The sequence below is a fragment of the Urocampus carinirostris genome, chromosome 2 (genome assembly GCF_059441175.1).
Source record: "Urocampus carinirostris isolate Australia breed hairy pipefish chromosome 2, RoL_Ucar_1.0, whole genome shotgun sequence".
NCBI lineage: Eukaryota > Metazoa > Chordata > Actinopteri > Syngnathiformes > Syngnathidae > Urocampus > Urocampus carinirostris.
This window is the reverse complement of record NC_142350.1, coordinates 17,527,639-17,546,273: the sequence shown is the minus strand read 5'-3', so window position 1 is coordinate 17,546,273 and position 18,635 is coordinate 17,527,639. Positions and strand designations below refer to the sequence as shown.

General features: G+C 40.6%; 1 pseudogene; it reads right to left on the bottom strand.

Annotated features, from left to right (window-relative positions):
- Window positions 1–1,055: 1,055 nt before the first annotated feature.
- Window positions 1,056–1,216, bottom strand: LOC148371214 (U2 spliceosomal RNA; annotated as a pseudogene).
- Window positions 1,217–18,635: the final 17,419 nt, after the last annotated feature.

Here is an 18,635-nt window from a genome sequence, read left to right as displayed (position 1 = left end):
ATATATATATATATATATATATATACATAATGTTTTTTTTTTTTTTTTCCCTAAGCATTTTTGAAGGGGCGTCGCTACTTCACGAATTTTCACTTTTCGCCAGTGGTTTTGGTCCCCATTAACCACAATAACCGAGGGATTACTGTATATATATATATATATATATATATATATATATATATATATATATATGTATATATATATATATGGCACGACGGAAAGGGGGTTGGCTTGCAGCCCTGCAGTCCAGAGGTTCAGGGTTCAAGTCCAGGTACCACAGCCTCCCTCTGCGGGGTTTGCATGTTCTCTCCGTGCCTGCATGGGTTTCCTCTGGGCACTCCAGTTTCCTCCCACAGTCCAAAGCCATGCATGTCAGGTGAATTTGCCGGTCCTAATTGTTCCTAGGTATGAATGAGCGAGTGAATTATCCGTCTCTGTGTCCCCTGCCCACTGCCCGGGGATAGGTGGGATGGGCTCCAGCACCCGAGTGACCCTACTGAGGATAAGCGCTGCAGATAATGGATGGATAGATATGTACAGATTTTTATAGATGACTGATGCTATTTTAAAAGCAAACAATTAGTAATAAACTCTAATCAAATACTTTTCAAACTAGGCAAATACTGACAAACTAACTGGTCCTTTGGACGAGCACAGACATGTTTCTCCTTGCTAATTTGTGAGACGTGATGAGTACAACTGCTGGGCTTGAACATTTACGTTTTATCAACCAAAAAAAAAAAGGTAACATGAATTAAACTGAATATCTTGGGCGTGTACGTACAGAAGAGGGGTGTTATGGTTCCAAGAGCCCCTTTCAAAGAAGTTGCCAATCGTGTCGGGGCTAAAAAATTTAGGCTTTGACAAAAACAACACTTAAGACAGTGGAGGGGGTTTTGGGGTTTTTAAGGGTTATTGATCTATCTTCGTTATTCATTATCCATTATCCGTTATCGGTCAGTTCATTATATGCTACAAAGCCTAGGAGCTGGGACACTTACTCTCAGCCAAAAGGCCAAGCTAAGGTCCTATCCCTAAAGCCTTGTTGCGATCATTGCGAATGCACCGTTCCCGGAGGTACTGCAATACCGGGCCGATGCGTGGAGTGGACAGAGCAAGCTCTTATTCCATCTCCGGAATGCAAAAATCAAAAGGCCAAGCTAAGGACCTAGTATCTAAGGCCAAGCTAAGGACCTAGCATCAAAGGCCAAGCTAAGTGGAAAGTTCCTCAATATACCAGTGCCACATCAGTCCTTTGTCTGGACTAAATCCTGCAGATCACCACTTAGAACACTGTAACTACAGTTTACAGTCAAGGTGTCACACCAACAGACCCCATCGTAGCTGTGAATCGCTAAATAATATTTTAGATGGAAGCTCATTGAACAATCTATTTTGACTGTTGAGAAACTTTTTGATGAAAAGCCTCATCACAAACATTAACCCCAAAACACGTTTTACTCAACAGCTCTAGCAAATAATGTAGAGCAATTTGGGTGAGCGTCAGGAAATGGGCGGAGCGAAACTCAGCGCAAGGGCTCTTATCCTTTTCCCAGCGTCATCTGCACTGAAAGTAGATTTATTATTAAAGAACTTTGTTTGAACCTTGTTTTGAAACCATTCGTTTGGAGAAAATTTACAGTCAAAATAAGCCTCAAAACACTTAAGTAACTGCGGTAGGGAGACCAATTTGAAGTGGTATATTTATATTGATATAGGACATAGGCTGTGGCATTGTTAGGGGAGTATTATTTCATGGATTTTTTCAAATCATCTAATGTCACACTGAAATATAATCTGCTTTTGAATACTTTTCATTTGATGGCTATTTGGGTCAAAAAGGTTGATGCCCCCGAGACCACAGACAAATAAATGAATGGACACATTAAGATGTCGTGAAAAAGCAAATCATTACATTTGAATACATGGATTATCATAAGGTGACACTAAATGATGAATTTGATTAAAGTCATGGTGTAACAATTAAAACTAAAATAATGATACAACTGGAAAACGGAAGCAATTATGACTATTTGCAGTGACACTTTGCAATATTACAATAACTTTTAAACTGAACTATTTTTTAAAGAAATTGTTGGAATCTACAACTATCTCAGGGTGTCCCCTGCCCACTCCCTGAAGTCAGCTAGGATGGGCTCCAGCACCCCTGCAACCCTAGTGAGGATTAGTGGTGGAGAAGGTGGATGGATGATGGAATCTAACTTACCAGTTAGGTTTTAGAGCATGTAATTATTGAAGTAATGCTTTGCAAGTTGGGGCGGCAGTAGCTCAGGAGGTAGAGCGCCCGTCTTGGGATCAAGGGATCCCAGTTCGAATCCCAGCTCGTCCGTGTTACATGTCGAAGTGTCCTTGGGTAAGACACTGAACCCCTAATACCCCCAATAAGCAGGTTAGCGTCTTACATGGCTGCAATACAAGGCCGCTATTGGGAAATGTGCAGCACATTGTAAAGCTTTGGGAAGTCATTGACTTGAAAAGCGCTATATAAATGCAGATCATTTCATTTCATTTCATTGAACACAATAAGAAATCCCCAAGTTACCTCAAAGTTTTGATGGAAGTAAGTTTCTTATTATAAACAGTATGTGACTGAGCTTTTCGGCCTCACCTGCATTTTGTGGGCGGCGGTTCTCTCCGTTCCTAACAGGTAAGAATCACATCTGAGTCTCATTCCACGGTTTTTCCAACTGAGGCGTCCTTCCTTTTCCCTCCACCCTGCAAGAAACTGTACACAAGATATGAATTTTTCATGTGAGCTGCAAAGCTGCATGCAATTTCCCTACAGCATGCTGTCGCGCTGTGTATCCGCTTTCAGTGCAATGGGTTTGCTTAGGTTATAACGGGACAGCGGAGGGAGGCAGTAAGGCCAATAGGTGAGCGAAATTTACTGCTTTTCATTTTTGGGTTGATATATATGTCACCGAGGTCCTGGATTTAGTATTAAGAGTGTATTATTTGCGGAAGAACTTCATGAAGTAATGCAAATTCCTCCACGGATCGTATTTCACCATTAAAAATATTCAAACATACTTTGTTTAAAAGACATGTTACTATTGATCGAAAAAACATGCACTGCTGATCACAGAAAGTCAATGTTTTGGGGGATTGTAAAGGGAATGAATAGGCGAAGCCAACTTCTGGGGCATTGCATAACGCGAGTGGCGTGCAGTCAAGCAAGGCCGGGCAGGCTGTGTGTCATCATGGAAACCCACCCCGGTTTATAATATTGCACTGCTAGCACTAGCTCCAATGATGCACTGCTAACACTAACCCCTAACCCCCTATTCTTAAACCCTAATTTAACTGTAAAACAGAAGTCTCCAATGTGGTGCCCCTTAAGGACTGCTGAAGTGCCCTTCTGAAACTAGGTCACTAGTGCTGGTTCATTGTGATTTTCTAGTAAACATTTTTATTTAGTGGTTGACTTCGTCTATTTAACCCTTCTTCCAATAAGCAATGGCACAGTCACAACTTAGCAGTAACATGAATTGTTGTTATTTTAGAAATTCATGTCAAACCAGGTGCCCTTGCGCTAACTAGTAGCAAAAAGTAGCTCTTGGTCGGAAAATGGTCTAAGACCCCTGCCTAAACCCTTACCCTAAAACTCTAAGGCATAACACTGAACCCTAATCCCAAACCTTAAACCTAACCTCTAACCCTAACGTACTAACCATCTATCCCATTGGTTATAATATGGTCTGACTTGAGGCCCCACCATTCCATCCTAATGACAAACTGCGACCCAAATCAAAACATTTCCACTTCTCAATTTCATCCAATGAAGGGCTGTGCAGTTTAAAACATATATAGTAGAATATAACCATTTTGTAAAATTAAAACAATAAAATAAAAATGACCAACCTACCCAAAACAACTGCAAGTACCGTGTTTACTCGCATATATGCCTAGTGAGCCCCTAAAACTTCTATAAATAGCTACATACTAAAATTATTTCAAAATATTAATAAAATATTAATAAAACATGTACCTTCCTCGATAATGATTTAATGATGTAGTCAATGAAGATTAATATAATGGCAAAGGCTAGAAATACATTTTTAAACTATTTATTTTACTTTCCAGCAGTGCTAATATCATTAAAACCATATTTCTAATTTGCAAATACTTCCCTTCATCGACTCAATCATTGTCACTGATTTAGGATTTTCTCTCCCCTTACCATTAACTTTCTTGGGATCCATTATTTTGGGAAGAAAAGGGAAAAAAACAAAAAACAAAATCACAATCAATAGAGATGTGGTCCCCCCTCTAACTCACTGATCAACTCAACAGGTAAAAGAGTAGGGTATTATCACCATCTACTGTTAAGGACTGTAATTGACCCTCGGAATTGTTCTTCTTTTCAGCATTGTTTTGCTAATAAACCGTCCAGCAACCCACTGAAAATGGTTCCCTGACTCACTTTTGGGTCCCGACCCACCATTTAAGAAACACTGCTCTAACCCTGTGTGTTTAGCCACGGCAGCAACCAATCACAATTTCCTCAACCATCTCTCTACCAATCAAAACTCAGTTGCCAGGTACATTCCTGACCTCATTAATTGTCAAAACCTTGGATAATCTTATGTATTTTTAGTGGATATCTAGCAGGTACAACAGAAAAAGTAAGTACATTTTGATTCCTCCATCATGAAGTATTGTTTTGCACCTGTATATATATTTTAGCTTTTTTTGTTTTGAGATTTGGATTATAATCAGTGATCTCAATGCAGTAATGAAAATAAGTTTTCCTGACATTTTCTTACACGGCCCCGATACCATCTGTTCTAAGAATCCCTAACGTGGTGCTAGCACAGCGCGCACAGATGGTCGAGAATCTAGCGCTACCCTTTTAACCTTTTAAGCCGAGGCTTCTGTTAGGCCACGCCCCCACACCTTGAGGCCTTTGCCCCGCCCTCCCTTATTGACCATGCTTACGCTAACATTCGGGTGACCTTCTCTGAGGTTCACGACCCGGATTCAACGTCGGATTGGATTACTTTTAGCGTGAAACAGAAACCGGAGCGTACAAACAAATACTACTTTAAAAAAAAACTAAAACATTTAGAAAAACTGAACTTTTCCTGCTGGTATTTTTATAACACTCTAACAGTGAGAAACTACGTTAAATCAGAAAACTCAAACCTTGTTTGTAAGATTTCTACATTCTCTGCTACTGCTTACCGGATAGAAAATTATGATAACAATAATGATAATGGTGGTTCCACTGACTCTCTAAAGAACAAATTTATCTACCATGTTAATGTTTGTGTTTCTCTTAAAAGAGACATTGTCAAATCAAGTCACATTTATTTGTATAGCCTTTAATTGCAAAACGTTTTAAACGAAAAGTACAACAACCCTAATCTGAAACAATCATGCGGGCACGGACAATCTCAAAAACTTCAACATGAGTAAAATTAGAAAACTTGAGAAGGGGCCACACATGACCCCCATCCAGCATGACCTGAATACAATGGATGTTGTTAGAGCAACACAATGGTGCCTATACAACCCTAGTGGTTAAGGGATATAAACAAACAAGACACAAAATGCTACACAAAAAATGGTCAACATTAGCAACAAACATAGGTAAGAAGTAAAATTGTTCAAATAGTCTAAAACAGCGACAACTCCACTTCCCATCTAACTTATCCAGGTCCATCCTTCTTCCTCAGTCCGCCACCAGCTAGGTAGCTGTGCATCAATCATAAGATATGTAATATACTGTAAGTGTGTCTTAAGTCTTCCAATGAGGTTACAGATCCAACTCAGAGGAGCAGATCGTTCCATGGCATCAGGGCCTGGATGGAAAACATTTCGGGCCTGCAGATTTCTTCTTGGCTCATGGAATCCACAGTAAACCGATATTTTCTGAGCGTAGGCTCCGAGCAATAAAATAGGGCACGACTAAATCAAAAAGATAAGAGGGGGCAAGTCCATACAATCGTCTGTATATTAGGAACAGAACATTACAGTCACATCTTAAACAGACAAGTGGCCAATGCAAGTCAGCTAATATTGGGGTGATATGATCCAACTTTTGGTGGCACAGAAGCTGAATGGTTAGCATGTCACCCCCGCTGTTCTGAAATGCTGGGTTCAGATCCAGCTATCAGCCTCACAGTGGAGAGTTTGTTATCTTCGTGCATGCGTGGGTGTCTTCCGGGTTGTCCATTCTCCTCCCACTTACCAGAAATATGTGTGGCAGGTGTATGGGAAATGATGGTTTGATTATAGTTTGAATAAGCCAAAAATTATATCCAGGTGCTGTTTGTATTCTGACAATAATTGTATCCTTGTGGGGCCCGCTAACTATTAATCAAGATGTCCTTCACTTTAGTGCCGGGAAGTCTGGTCCCAATCTTGCCTCCCTTCTATACTCCCTAGGTTTTACATTTAACACATTGTTCTTTTTTATTACAAACATTCACTTTCCTTACCATTCATTTATTATGCTAGCATGCGATCTAGCGAGCAGCATTATTTGTTTCATGTATTCATGTGATTTTTTTGTAAACCAATCAGATTTGTTTCATGTGTTCATGTGATCTTGCAAGCCAATCGGATGTGTTGTTTTATGCCTGTGTTTCTAATAAATGAGCGTGTATTCATTGTGATTCCTCCCTGAGCCGATTTTCGAAGCAGACCGAGGGGAAAACTCAGGTGGGACGCGCCTATGATGGATGGGCTATCGAAAACCTAATCTCCGACTCAGAGTGTGTTCCTTTCTTTACATTAACAAAATCTCAAGCTTGTACCTTGACAGCAGGTTGATTGGCGGGTCCAGATTTTCCCTAGGTATGACAAACTGTGTGAATGGCTGTCTGTCTTTGTGTGCGTTGTGACTGGCTGGGCAGCAACCAGTCCAGGGTGTCCTCTGGCCACTGTCTGAAAATAGTTGGAAGAGATTCCAGTGTCCCCGCAACCTTAGAAGCGGTGCATAAAATGGTTTGATGTTTGTTCAAACTTCTCTGTCCTAGTAAAATGTATCGCTACCGCGTTTTGAACCAGCTGCAAACTTTTGAAGCTAAATATGCGGGGACCAGAGAGTAATACATTACAAAAATCAAGCCAAGATGAATAAGATGTTTTCACCAAAGCATGAGCTACCTTATACTTTAGCAAGCTGTCACACATCAAAATCTAGAGCTTAGTCGTTCCCTATATTCGGTCAAGTTGTTACTTTTTTTTTTTTTTTTTTTCAAATATCGACTGCACCGTCAAAAAATAATGAGCCACAATACATTTTATCCAATCTGAATGCCGAATACAACGCATGATGCAAATCCATGAAGTAGAGAAACTGTAAAAATGTAAACGGGTGATTGCAAAGGGTTACACTTGAAATACTCAAATACATTAATAAATACTTATGACTACGTAGGTGGATGCAAAAAATGATGGATGCATTATATGTATATATATATATATATATATATATATATATATATATATATATATATATATATATATATATATATATATATATATATAATCGGCCAACTTTTTTTTATAAACAATCACAAAAATTGGAGCTTCAATAGCCAATTAGCAGCAAGATAAAAAAGGCGAGTGCGTACGTAAGCATGTAGCAGCCATGTGTCGCCCTAGAGAAAAGCCACCAAGCGAGACTTTCCATAGGGACGCCAGAGGTTAGAGGATGTGAGGCAACGGCGAGGGCTGCCTCCCTTGGACGAAATGCGAAGTGACAGAAACAAAACCAGAAAAGGGCTCTTCACATTTTGCAGTAGCAGTCGCAGTGATTAGAGCTGCCCTGGGTTGTTTTTTTTTCCTCCCCGAGGATCATGGGTGATTAGGTTGCGAGTTGTGTGTCACTAGTCGCCAAAGGGGAAAGTGTTGACGAAGAGCAGAGGCAGATAAAGGGAAGAATGAGTCAAAGGAGGATGCTCAATTCCATCAGGTTGGTTATGATGTTCAAACATTAAAGGGACTACAAAAAGAAGTCTAATCATGAATTAATTATGGATTACGGGAATCCCTCTCTGTATCACAGTTTACTTATCCCGGTTTCACTACTACGCAGAGTTTCACTGTACATTGTGTTCTACCTGTGTCTGCCAGTGTGTCAATAACAATGCGGTCTGAATTTTACACGTTCGAACAATTAAACACAAATCTTTTTTTTAAATTTGGAGTCCATCTTATCAACAAAACACTCAAGAAAGATACTTTCTAACGCCAACAAAATTTGACTTTTCGATACGCTAAAGGAATAAAGGAAGGCAAAACTATTTTTGTTTCCCAATAAGGTGTATATATATATATATATATATATATATATATATATATATATATATATATATATATATATATATATATATATACCGTATTTTCCGCACTAAATGGCGCACCGTGTTATAAGGCGCACCTTCAATGAATGATATATTTTAAAACTTTTGCCATACATAAGACGCACCCCATTATAAGGCGCTATAAGTGCATGCTGGTTTAAGATCAGGTAATTGTGCAATTTTGTAATTGTAATCCTGTGCAGTCCTTCGAGACATTTTTGTGATTAAGGGCTATTTACGGTAAATAAATGTGACTTGACTTGACTACAGTAGAGAATGTAGTTACGTTATGCAACCTCTAGAGGTTGCCACGCTAAAGGGAATGTCAACAAAACATTCAAAATGGTCAAACTTTATTGTTAACAAACAAGCTTTCTACAACTCCATTCACTCCCAAAATAAATAAACAGCCGTTTTATTATTTTCTCTGAGGTAAAGCATTTTCGTGACACATCTTTAACATCTTTGAACAACATCAAGGCATATCATTTTACTTTTATTCCATTTAGTCAACACGCAAAAAAAAAAACGTCTGATACTGTTATTTTAAATGAAACGTTAGTGCAATCGCAATAAAGTGACACTCGTAATGTGCAAAAACAACAAGTGCAAAACAATAACAATAAAGCAATAACATAATAACTGTAAAATGTAAAACGTAAACACACAAAAGAAAAACAAAGATCACTCTATAAGCTCCTCATTGACGAATCCCTCGAATTCTTCTTCTGCAGTGTTCGAATTGACCATCTCAGTGAATGGGCCATCCAACACGTCCGGCTCCGTTTCATCAAGGTCGTCATTAATTGAGTCAGTGTCGCTGATGTTGTCTGACTGTTCGGGGACAATTCCCGTCTTCTCGAAAGCTCGGACCACAGTTGAGACTGATATATCAGCCCATGCATTTACGATCCACTGACAGATGGTGGCGTATGTCGCCCGGCGCTGTCTCCCCGCACGTATGAAAGAGAATCGTTGTTTAATATTTCCCAGTATGCACAGCGCGAAAAATGGAGTCGGCGGCTGTTTCTCGTAGTTGCGAGACCTTGCGAATTTAATATTGAGCCATATATAAGGCGCACTGTGTTATAAGGCGCATGGTCAGCTTTTGAAAAAAATTTAGACTTCTCCCCTGGCTTGCGTGGGTCTCCTCTAGGCACCCCGGTTTCCTTCCAAATTCCAAAAACCTGCATGGTAGGTTAATTTTCAGAAACCAAATTGTCACTGGGTGTGAATGAGCAAGTGGGCTGTTTGCCATGCCACTGACTGGCAACCAGTCCAGGATGTCGCCTGCCCACTGCCTGAAGATAGCTTATATGGACTTCAGCACCCAGCAACCCTATTAAGGATAAGCGGTGCCGTTAAAGTAGATAACTGGTCATTAAACTGAAAAAAGAAATAAAACTGGTTATGAAAGAAAGATTAACCAAACTTAGAACTCTGCATTTAACACCTGAACCCTCATGTTGTGTTTGGAATTGGCAACCCTAACCGTAGTCAGTGGGTTAATTTTGACCCATGGTCTAACTTAGTCCTGACCAGCATGAAGAAAGGAGTATCACACAATATAGTTAATTCTACTTCATAACGACTATATGCATCCACAACCATCTAGTCTGAGACACATCAGTTATAACATTTCAGAACTTTGGAACTGGTCACAGGAGACCCTAAAATGACATAAATAACACAAGTAAGAATGTTCTTTTACTATGATTGATAGCACGTGTTTTATATTGCCTTCTCCAGCTTTTGTTGAAATTAGTTTGGGGTTTCATCTTTTAATTTTACCACTCATCAAACCTAGAATTCATCCAGTAGCTTTGCCTACCTCTGCTTGGCAACAAACCAGCTAAAATTATTTTAACACCCACATATTGATGTATTGCGTGTCCTGAAACAGTACAGTTTATTAAAGCAGGAATATTATTTTTGAAGTAATAATTTGTCAGTACAGGACATATTTGTAATAAAATGTTTATAATAAATCATTGAACCTGTTAGTGTTTTTATCCTAGGTTGAAATGTCTAATAGAGTATTTTACTAATAATTCTTATTTTCTACTTTGTGGGGTTTGACTATTGTGACCATTTGACAGTCTGGAATGAGGTACAGGCCTTGTCGAGGCTTCTTCTGCCATGGACGAGATCCATTGGACAAAGTGGTCGTCGCATATCATGGCAACCTACTTTCTGTTGGGTTGAATTGCCTCTCTAAACTGCCAAGGGGCTTCTCGAAATACTGGCATAATTTAGTGGTGGGCTTAGTCTAATGTAATCCACTGCAGGCTCCCTCGCATGCCAGGCGACCCAGAAATGCCCGACACTTGCTCGATCCTTTACAGATATTTAGCCTTCTGATGTTTTAACAGGAAAATCCTTATGTGAGATGAGTGGAGAAGAGACTGTAATATTGAAATGTTCCATTGCATTTATAGTCGTAATTGTACAGGTTTTTCACTTAAATCCTTTTCATTTATAATCATCACATCTACATTTTGATACTGTTAATCATTTAGGGGTAAGGAGTGTGTTTACCCCTATATTTGAATTGAGACATTTACTTATTTACTTCTTAAGTGTTGCTACAATGTATCTAATAATTTAGTTGTGTTTTCCACATCTACATATATCTACATTGTTCTAAGTGGGATATGATTTAATGTTGAGAAAGTCTTGCCTTCAGTCTGATCAAACAACTTTAAGGATTCAGTGTGGAGAAATGACTTGTGTGAGCCTGTTTTTTTTTTTTTACATGGACTTATGTTTCAGTTTTGTCATAGTCTGGCATGTTCCTCCCATTTGGTATATAAATGATTGTCACCAATATTAAAAACTGATAAATTTGTTTTGTTTTTATTATTGGACACCTGCAAAGCACATTGCATCAGATGCCAGTTGGTTGTTTTGAATTGTATTGTGCACTGTTGTTTGTTGCTTTGATGCTTTTTTACATCAAAGTCACCATCAGCCAATCACATTGCTGTTCTTTAATTTCAACACTCTTTAGGGGAGATCTGCTTTTGCGACCTAAGATATTGAATACAAAGATAGTGCTCAGGGAGGTCGTTTCGAACAGGTTGGATTTTTTTTTTACTGAGATTTGGTCACTCTCATTTTCTCCTTGCAAATTAAAAATGAGCTTTTGCTTAACATTAAAACTAAATCAAAGTACACTTTGAAACTGTTTCAGCAGTGCTGTCTTATCACAAGCCCAAAATATTCTGTTTCTATCTGTTTTATATGTGTGTATTGCCATGAAAAATGTCAGTGGTGTTTTATCCGTCGCACAACCAATATGTTAAACAAACACATAGTCTGTCCTCATTCTGGTCAAATATGTCATGTCCTGCACAGTTGTCATGGCGCCCAGCTGGCCCCGCCCCTTCACACCGGCTGACCTGCATTTTCCTGATTACTCCTATGGGTACTCAAACGAGCCTTTTGGAACTGCCCTTTGCCAGATCATTGTTTACCCTTGTTGAAAACCTGTTCATGCCTGTTTGATACCTGTTTATTCTTGTTGTGCTTGTTGGACTATGTTGCACTTCGGTGCAACATTCTGAGAGATTCCTGCAAGTTCTGTTGAATCCCGTTAAATGCCTAGTCTTTAGTTTTGCCTGCATTTGAGCCTGCTTTGTTTTGTTTTCTGTCCGTTTGTGTGTTGGACAACTTTTCTTTCTCAATGAAAGTGACAGATTGTCTACACAAATGAGTACCAACTTTCTGCTTCCCGAACCGTTTTTTGACGGAATGATCTGGCCAAACGATGTGAACTCAGTGAACGATCCCAACACAATTTGGGGAAAGCTGGAGGACGCCGTTTGCCGATCGCCCAGTGAGGTTTCCGCCCTTCAGCTGCAGGTCGAGCAAGCTCAACGGAGCATACAACGCCAGATGGAGCAATTAGCTCAGCGGACTGAGTTCATGTCGCGTCAGCTGAATTAACTCCTATCGGCAACTGCCCCGCCTCCCGAAGCTCCTTCTCTGGCCGCGACGTCACCTTTCCTGCCCACTCGAACCACGCAACCCACCCCCCCATCCCCCGTCGTGGCAATTGCTGTGCCTCGAATGGGGTTTTCGGAGAGACTTGGCGCCATGCTATCCGAGGTTCCCTTCGACCTCGACTCCAGCCTGTCTCGACGTCCGTCCGTTCACCTGCCTTCCCACCGGTCTCGAGGTCCGTCCTTCCGCTTGTCTCGACGCCTGCCTTCCCACCGATCTCGAGGTCCGTCCTTCCTCCTGTCTCGACGTCCGCCCCTCCACCTTCCTTCCCACCAGTCTCGAGATCCGTCCGTCCGCCTGTCCCGATGTCCGGCTGCCATGCCTGCTTGTCGACCTGTCTGCCTGCCTGATTCACCTGTCCGCACGTCTTATTCTTCTGCTCGCCACTCCAATTCGTCTGCCTGCCTTTCCGACTCTTCGACTCGCCCGTTCGACTATCCTGCAACGCCCGATCTGTCTGAGGTTCCCGCCTGCTTGCCTGATTCAACCGTCCGCCAGTCTGATTCTTCTACTCCCCGGTCCGACTTGTCTGCTCGCCACCCCGATTCGTCTGCCTGCCATTCCGTCTATTCGACTCGCCCGTTCGACTCCCCTGCAACACACGACCCGTCTGAGTCCGACGCGTCTGCTCGCCGCTCCTATTCGTCCACCTGCCGCCCCTGCCTCTCCCCGTTCCTGCGTTTTCGGGGGATGGAGTGGGGTGACCCTTTTCGGGAGCGTCGACCCATTCTGGGGGGTGTAGTATTTGTTTCTTTTTGGGACCTCAGGAGCTGTCCCTTGAAGGGGGGGTTCTGTAATGTCCTGCACTGTTGTCATGGCGCCCAGCACTTTGGTGCAACATTCTGAGAGATTCCTGCAAGTTCTGTTTAATCCCGTTAAATCTGTAGTTTTGCCTGCATTTGAGCCTGCTTTGTTTTATTTTTGGTCCGTTTGTGTGTTGGACAACTTTTCTTTCTCAATTAAAGTGACAGATCATCTACGCAAATGAGTTCCAACTTTCTGCTTCCCGACCCGTTTTTTGCCAAAATATAGATGTGGTCCCTTTTTCGTTATATAATGTGAAAAGACGAGGCAGCTTTCACACATATGAAATAATTAAAACAGCCAAACTAAAACTAAAATGCAAAATTTGACCTGGGACCTGAGTTTCCAAGCTTGATCTCTTGTATTGCATTAGCTATTTTAAAATAAATATTTTTGGCGGAAACACAAAACATTAGTAAACGAAACAGGGCTCAATATTTTTAATTCATAAAATAAAATATTTATTCCTAAATTTAGTTGCTAGCACATTTTAAATTAGTGTTTGAGAATAATGATACTTTTGAGTTTTTATTCATATCTTATATAGTGAATATTTGTTTAATTAAAATTGGAAAAATAAAATGCATTAAGCTACAATTTCCTGGGGAAAAAATATATGCACATTTGCCTATAAGGCTTGACTGTTGATATGTATTCATTTTATTTTTTGCAATGAAGACGCTAGGCCTTAAACTTCCAGTTTGTGTCCAGATAATTATTTTAGATGTTCTTGCGAAATAATTATGCATTTAAACTACATACAATTGATATGAAATTATTGATAATTTCAATATGGATTCAGGCTCAAATCATATGATTGGGTTTTAGTTTTGGCGGCTGAACATTTATTCCACATTTTGTTCATCATACCTCATGTCTTCACTTTACTATTATTTCTATTTTCTTCTGCGTGTAGGTGGGTCATGTTCCGTGAGCACATTTTTCTTTTCCTATCTTTCAAAACACACTAATTCACACTGCAGCAGAACATTGAGGAGCCATATGGCGGATATCAATCTCCCCTCATCACCATGTCATCCTTCCCCTCTCACCGACCAAACAGAAAGCCTTGAAGTGTGTCCGGGGATAAAAGGGGAAAGGATGTGTTCAGGGACCCCATTTCACTCCCCAGGGAAATGGAAATATTATTTCATCCCACTCAAAGAACCTCCGTGCGCCAACTCAAGGCAGCCGACGGCAAGACGGGAATAGATTGCTTCATCTTCTTTTCCTGTCTTCCTTTCAAGCATCCTTACTCATGAAACCCGTCGGCTCGGGAAAATGGCTTTAGATCGCAATAGGCCGCAATGCCTTTCCCTCAACGAATTAGCTTGTGCGGGGAAATGCGAGGGCTTCGTTCATTTTTCATAGCAGACTCCAATAGATTATAGTTTTGCTATTTAAAAGAGGGATGCTCATTTCCCAAAGGTCAACTTCCACCCTGCCACTTTGCATTGAAGTGTTTTCTTCCTTTATGTTATTGTTTGTTGTTATTTCAGCACATAATAAGCTGTAAATTGATTCTTCCCTCCCGAGTGTGTCTTTGTCATACAGTTCTGGGAGTTAAGCTATCAGCAAATGTATGCTGAGTTCGGATAATGTGACGGTAATTGTCTAGTTATGACAATCAGGGGATGCATTTGATACAGTTTATGGATTTATTTGGATCATTTTTGCAGAACAATTCATAAGTAACTAAAATTAGCATTAATAACATATTGTATCTGGTATAGTAAATGTGTTCGTCGAGATACTTTCTTCATCTGGTTACCCTTGTTTGCCAATACAGAATGTATTAACTAATCATTGTTTGCAAGAATAAAACAGAACAATTTAGAGTATTCAACGTTTGGTCAGAATCTCGTTGTGCAATGTAAAAAATGACCGTACAATGTCAAAACTTGTAAAGTAAATATCTGTACTATGTTTGAAGTCAATCACATCTATAGGCTATCTGACTGATATTGCTGTAATGTGAGGTTGGGGAGGGGTGGCGTTGGCTGCATTTGCGCATCGAAGGTTGCCATCACAACTCCACCACATGGGATACACCCTTCCCAGGAGACCGGAACCCAGAGCTGGTACAAGTCTCACTTCACAAGGGCAGTCTGATTATGGCCAGCCACAAGGCAGGAGGGATGTCCTAACAGGAGAAAAAGCTGGACAAAGGCCCTGGCCGGTCCTGGCCAGGTCTCAGCTCATAAGGCAGCTGGCGACCCTTGCCAGGTCAGCAGTCAAGCTTGATCAAGCTAGCAGCTAAATCAGTGGGACAAAGGCAGCGACCTCAGAGAAGCCTCAAGCCACCAGCAGTAAAAGTTTCAAAAGCACCAGAGAAACCTCTTTCATATCTTTATTTATCTATTTTTTATTTATATTTTTCATTCAAGGAGGCGTTTGCTATGGCATGCCGCTTTATGGGCCCCCATGTGGAAGTACAACATGGGCAAAAAACGAGTTGAGACCAACTGTATGCTAATGCCAACTGTGCTGATCAATGGTACCATTGCAGCCTGGTTTCACACCATCGTCCGGGTGAGAAGAGGCTGCATTCTCTCTCCAACTTTATTCAACACCTTCATGACCAACGCTATAGACCTGCAATCCCCAAGGTATCACCACAGATATACCCATCAACCAAGAGCTAGAACCTGTCATCAAATTTGATTATATTGGATGTCAGAACCAGGTGTCAGCCAGATCATGGCCAGGATAGCTGCCTCTACTTCTTCTCTGAGACAGCTAAGTCATCACTTTCCCAGAGGCGGGAATCCTCAAAGACTTCAGGGTCACCCTTTTCCAATTGGTTGTCGAGTTTAGAGCAGTAATCTGTCCATATTTTCATGATCTCTTTTTCTTCAATCAGCCTCTTCCCTGCTTTATCCTGAATGCTGCTGACTTTTGCCTTTTTCTTTGAATTGTTCCTGTTGAGGCACTCTTCTAACTCCGAGCATTGGTCTTTGATCCATTTCTCCTTTGCTTCTCTCAAGCTTGTTTTACGATATTCTTGTTGGCTGCTCCATACTTGGCTGTTCCTCCGATGCCGTTTCTTTTGTCCTTGAGTTCTCGCCTTAGGTCGCACCGATTTTGGCTAACTTGCATTGGCTCCCAGTTAGCCTTAGATGTGATTTCAAGGTTCTCTTAGTATTATACAAAATCATACATGGACTTGCTCCCTCTTATCTTTCAGATCTGATTTGCCCCTATGTCCCGGTCCGAAGCCTACGACCTGAGAGTGCCGGTCTTCTGGTGATCCCAAGAGCAAAGAAGTGTTCTGCTGGTTCGAGAGCGTTCTCCATCCGGGCACCGGTGCTGTGGAATGCTCTTCCCCCTGAGATCCGATCTGCAACCTCAGTGGAAATTTTTAAATTTAAGCTTAAAACTCACTTCTACTCCATAGCATATGAATAACCTACTCTTCTCGTCGGCTGAAAAATAGTCCGTGTAATATAGTGTAATAATCTGTGAAGCCCTTTGAGACTCTTTGTGATTTAGGGCTATACAAATAAAAATGACTTGACTTGACTTGACACTGTTGGATAATTTTGTTTGTAACCCACAACTTTATCTTTTTGTGGTGTATATAAATAATAAGCAAAAATAAATGAACTATCATACAAACATGCCCCTGTTTAATTACTCGTAGGTTGAGATATCTGTATTTATGGTACATAACATGAGGTTCACTGAGAGAGAGCTGACGTGATTGTCCGCCATCTCTTTGCTAAAGGGTACTCTGCCAAAAAAAAAACATATTGTGAAAGAGTCCCTATAGTTTGTGTTCCTTATTGTGCTCTGTAGCACTCATTTCTGTTGCACTGGACAATACAACAACTTTTAGTGGTCAGATTACAAATACACGGTGTGCCCTTAAATCCAAATACCTGGACAAAAGTTAGGCCAAATATTAGAAGGAAAAAGGGTGCAGTTTGAGTCGAAGGAGTTTGTGTTCTTTTTTGTGCTATGTGGTAGTCTTCAGTTCCACTACACAGTGGAGTGACGTCTAGTGGTCAATTATCACACAGTATTCCTTTGAATGCACGGTCGAAAGGAAAAGACTACCAAACGGGTCCCTGAAATGAATCTCAACTGTAAAAAATACATTGTATGTATCTGGTGCATGTGAAATTTTATGCATTTATATGTATCTGTTTTGATTACATATACAAATCTTGAACCAGGAATTAAGTGCAACCAAGGAGCCGTCTACCTCATATGATATACATTTTTATTAAGCTTATACTTCTTTAATTGTTCCACCTTCTCTCTGAAACGATGCTCCACATGTTACAGCCAGAGCGTGGAATATTTGGCAGTGTGTATATCTCACCCGTCCCGCGTGTCCTATAAACGCATAAATTGTCCCTAAGGTCACAAAGCGATAAAAGTGCAAGGATGTTACAAGGCTCTAAAATCCCCGGACGCGTTTGCAGGAGTTTAAAGGGACAAAACGGCCAAACTCTTGGCTCGCGCTTTTGTTTTTCTTTAGATTGTACGTCACGTTTTTAATGTTGCCTTTTTATGAACCCCTCACCCAAAAGAAAACAACAATACAAATGGTACGACTGACTCATTTCTACTAACCCCAACCTTTCTCTCTCTCACTCCCTCGTCTGAGGGAAGGGCACATCTTGCAAATGGGAATGTCATGTGGAGTACTGCCTAGTCAGTTGCATTGAAGGGAGGCCTGGAGGCCAAGTGTTGAGCAGTCATGCAGGAGTAGGATGTGGGAGGGGGTAAAGCAGGGGGGGAAATGGAAAACTGTTTTTTTGGCAAGGGGAGTCTGGATCAGGGGATGGTGTAATTATGGCCTTTGCGGTACTTTTGAGACATTTTGTGATTAAGGGCTATAGAAATAAATGTGACTTGACTTGACTTGGATGGTCACAAGGCCAAGATGGAGTGGCGGTCAAGACGAACTGACAAGGAGGTTTGCTACCGGCAGTGCTGTCATTCTTCTGCAAATTAATAATAATCATAATAATAATGATAATAATAATCATAAAAAATAGACAAAAGCAAAAATTATTAAAAAAATAGAAATATGTTTTTTTTTTGTACCTAATTTTGTTACGTTCATACTCGCTGAGGCCATCTTTTGGTTAATGTCATTACTGCAGCCTGTGCAAAGCTAACAATTTCTTCTTTTTTCATCTTTTTGGGGATTGGGTTGTCTTTGGACTGTACATAAAACGGGCCTATTCTCATATCTCATCATCACCATTTTTATGGTAGACTAGCAAAAAACTGTCATGACGAGCATGAATTGAATCTCAAACACTACCCCCTTGCCCCATTCTACAGCCTGAACAGCTTTTCTAAAAGGAAAAAAAAAGCAGAGAGACAAAGTGTAAATTAGTCTCAGGGCTCTTTGATCTCAGTTAGGCATTGGCAATACGTACTTAATAGAGAAAATAATTTACTTTTAACTTTTAAAAGACACTTCAAACAACACTCTCCATCTTTAACATCAAAGTTGCATCTTGTAATATT